The sequence below is a fragment of the Hibiscus syriacus genome, unplaced genomic scaffold, assembly GCF_006381635.1.
Source record: "Hibiscus syriacus cultivar Baekdansim isolate YM2019G1 unplaced genomic scaffold, ASM638163v2 tig00000329_pilon, whole genome shotgun sequence".
In the NCBI taxonomy this organism is placed as follows: domain Eukaryota; kingdom Viridiplantae; phylum Streptophyta; class Magnoliopsida; order Malvales; family Malvaceae; genus Hibiscus; species Hibiscus syriacus.
This window is the reverse complement of record NW_024061782.1, coordinates 1,234,752-1,238,947: the sequence shown is the minus strand read 5'-3', so window position 1 is coordinate 1,238,947 and position 4,196 is coordinate 1,234,752. Positions and strand designations below refer to the sequence as shown.

The window sequence follows — 4,196 nt, the reverse complement described above, 5'->3', positions numbered from 1 at the left end:
GTTACCATAAGATAATGTCACCTTATCATTAAAAAATAAAATAAAAAATCACGTCGGTAATTCTATTTATTTTTTTAATAACGGGTGACCAAAAGGAAACAAAAGTATAACTTTAGGTATGATTTAAAAAATAATAATTAAGTGACCAAAATATGACTGCAAAAATAGTTGAGTGACTAAATACATAATTTACCCTTATTATTATTATTATTATTATATCACCATCGTAACTTTAATATTTTGAAAAAAATATATTTAATTTTTCAATGTATAGAAATTAAAATATCATTCTATATAATGTAAGGACTTGTACCGTAAAGTTCCAAGGGAACAATCAAAGCTTACATAATTTTGTTTTTAATTAGTTATTCAATATGATCATGTGGCCTTATTGACAAGAACATTGCAGCATATTTTCTTAGTCTACTTTCAATTCCATCATTAACTATCATAGCAATCAATGGCTCTGACTTAATCTTCATCCTATAGCACCTCCATGCAAGCTGTATGTTCACCGCTGCCCAAGTTCTCCAGTTCGATGAATAGTATCTCGCTGTTCTTTTCATCCGATTGTTTGCGAAACGGTACCTGAAGTGTTCGCTAATGTACCGCAGATCATCTGCGTCGAGTCCGAACGTTTCTGTGTATTCACGGCAGATAAAAGTAGCCGATGAGGCCGGGAGACGGTCTACAAATGGGCGACGTAGGCACCACAAAAAGAGTTCATCGCCCAGAAATCCACCTGGTTCGAGTATACTCGTGGCTATCTTGCCTTTGCTGAGGCATTGGCTACGTGTAACGCGTCCCGTGACAATAAACACCATCCGTAGCACCGGATCTCCTTCTCGTATTATCTGTCATGTATGGACTCTAAGTTGTTCAGCAAAGTTTCATCTGTTGTTATGGCATGGTAGTTGAGTGATATTTTATCAGTTTTGTTTCCGCACCTTTTCGTCTTTCGAGTAAACGAGAGGCTTCACGCGATCGCATATGTTGTCGAGGATTAGGTCGTCTAAGCTCTGGAAAAGTGGTACCTACGAAAACAAGTTGCAATTCTTGATGAACTTAATTTGTTTCCAAGAATCGGTTTCCTTCTTGATCAAGTCAAGGCATTGTTTCCAAGAACATTCAGTGATGCTACTTCGATTACCTTCTTGATCAAGTCAAGGCAAAGGTAGCGTTTGATGTCTCTCCGCAGCCCATCCGGAAGCTCTTCGATCCATTTCATCTCTTCTTCTCCTCCCCTGGTAACCCATGCTTTGCTCTCAAAATGGCGTACTCGTTGCCTTAAACCGGAAGGCAACTGCCTTCTTCTCATCCACCACTCGACATCTCGATGCCTTAACTGCAACTTTTTGCGGTTCGCCATAACCACATGTAGAAATACCTATAGAACAATCACAATAACATTTGTCAGTGGTAGTTTCTCCAAAAGACAAAATATATACAGAGCTATCGAAGTAAGTAAATTTGCCTGAATGTTCCCAATCAACAACGTGAAGAGAAGCAAGCCCCAGAGGACGATGCAAATGCTGAACACCACCTCTAATGGGCTACTTGTCGGACTAAGCTCGTTGCCGAAAGAGCTGTAAGTTTTTATTAGCACAATGTAACATACAATTTACAACTGAAATATCAAACTATAGAATGTAAGCTGAGTTCCAGCTACCGATTATACCAAAATCAATAATGAATCACAAACTTTGATTCTTATGTAGGTTACCTCAGGTTCAATAAGCCCCAAAATATGGGATAAAGAATCTTGACTGCCAGAGAGTTGCTAGAAATGACCGGAAGGGCGGGTTCATAGATCCCGTATCGGAATGGTCCATCGGGATCGAAGCAAAAGGATTTAGTCATCAATGTTGAGTTCCCTCCGCATCGACTTGCTGGCAACGGATATTGACTGCGAACTCTGTTCGAGCAAGAGAAAGATATATTGCAACGAGCACTTCTTCGGCACTGTTGTTCAAGGCACGTGACAACACGTTGTGTCGCTAGGACGTACCAGCATCCTCCGGCAACCTGTGTAGAAATGAAAAGAGAATGACCGATGAAGTTTCGAATGTAAAGAAAGGCTAATACACATGCAGACGGACATGGAAGTCGACTCACATGAGATGCGATGAAGTAGGCGATCAGATTAAGGCCGAAACCCCACCAAATGGTGCCGAAAATATAACCCGTAACTTTCCTCATTCTCCTCATCAAGCAAAGGCTATGGTACACCTTAGGGAGGAATTGGAACAGGAACATTGCTAAAAGTATTGTCATTATTAGCTTATATTGCTCCTGTCTCAGCAATTTTGGCACAATTAACCAAAATACTGCCTGCAATAAATAACAGAAATGAATCAAATAAGCTAAACTAAAATCCAGTTCACTATGCTTAAAGAGATTACATGAATCGAACAGACTAAATTAGAATTTAAAGTGATTCAATTAATATTTGATGATATGAAATAACAATTGAATGGGAATGATTGAAAATAGATTACTAACCTGAGGGACAGGAAGAATAACGAAAAAATCAAACCAAAAGCCTTTGAGAGACCTCACGTAGTGCGAGGCAATAGCTCGAGCATCCCACACAAGTTTCCCACATCCGATCACCAATGATTCCTTCGACACATAGGCCAGCCTGAACTGAAGCAATATGTGCCACAAGTGCACTGCATCCACACAGGTCCGGACCAACGTGACGATCGCTGCCAACCCGCCATCCAAGTGGACACACGGTGGGCCACCATCGGTGACCATCAAAGTCAAAGTGTAAAAGAACATAGGGTCAACCGCCAAAGCAATGCCTCGTGCAACCAGAAGAACACGGTTCCACCTCTGAACTAACCCACTTCGTGGATCTAAGATTTTCCCGAACGGGCCCACGGTGGACATCGACCCCTCACGGGTCAAAGTTTAGTTGGATCGGATGAGGACTCGACGGGGAGCAACGATGAGCCTGCAAAAGCTTCCCAATGGGGCTGGTGGACACTGTCGCAGCTGGTGGAATGGAAAACTGGGAGTCCCACTTGAGTGCAAGCGTAGCACTCAACGGAACTCGAAACCGGTCCGTCTCTTTCACTGCTACTCCGACTATCTTTCTTCAGCCACCTGTTACAACAAATAAACAAAACAAAAAACGACACGAATTTTCATAATTTGATTCAATGTTTATGTTTATAAGTACTGGAGCATGTTTTACATTATATTTACCGTAATTCATCGTGAACATCCATCTTCTGTGAGATTGTATAAGACTACTGGCTTGCTGCAGGCGGAATGATGGTTTTAGGTGGTTTCACGATGGAAAAGGCGGCGTGGGGAGGTTTCCGGTGGGGTGGCGGGTAGTGCATGAGAAGGGGTGTGATGGCTTGAAGAAAGAGAAGCCACATTTTAAGTGCGGGGAAGTCGTCTGGGGTTTGTATACAATAAGATTCATACTGTGTAAGCCTACAGTCAACTCATTCAAACACTTGTGAGATACATAACTAAATTCAACATCATTCTTTTCTTTCAATTTTCATCTTCAGAGGATTGAATTTTAAGATAGTACCCATGCCCATGGATCTATCTTTATTATTTTCATCATAATATAAATACCAATTTTAAATATATTTTAAAATACAAATAAAAATTTTGGTAACCTATAGTGTTGTAATTCTACATCACCACTCTATATAAAATTATAAATCATGACGTTTTCTTTATTTATTATTATTTTTTAAAGAAAGTATATCTAAAAAGAAGTTCCCTTTCTATTTTCATTTAAAATGTCGGAGAAAAATATTTGTTCACTTATTCTATCGCAAATCACGAGTTTTTAAATTTATATTATAAAAGTTAGGTTTTGGGTTTGTTTTTTTATATATAACTTTTAAGTTTAGATTAAAAATTAAGATAAATATTTTTTATTTAATTAATTCAGATTGAATTCTATAAAATTTTATTATGAGAATAATTATTTAGATTCTAGTCTAATTTATTACATATATAGTATCATGATTCAAATTCCTAATTATATTAAAAAAACTAAATCATCTGATAATTAATTCAAATTAATTTTTCCAATTAATATAAATTTATATTTTATTAAAAATACAATATACCAATAGTTAATAATAGTTTTGGAGCTCAATGAGGGATTGTCTCATGAAAGGCGGGTTAATATACGGCTAATATACGGCAGTACCGGATAC

The 4,196-nt window shown here is 38.1% G+C and overlaps 1 pseudogene; it reads right to left on the bottom strand.

Moving 5' to 3' along the window:
• Window positions 1-365: 365 nt before the first annotated feature.
• LOC120175931 lies at window positions 366-3,137 on the bottom strand (annotated as a pseudogene).
• Between the last annotated feature and the right edge of the window lie 1,059 nt (window positions 3,138-4,196).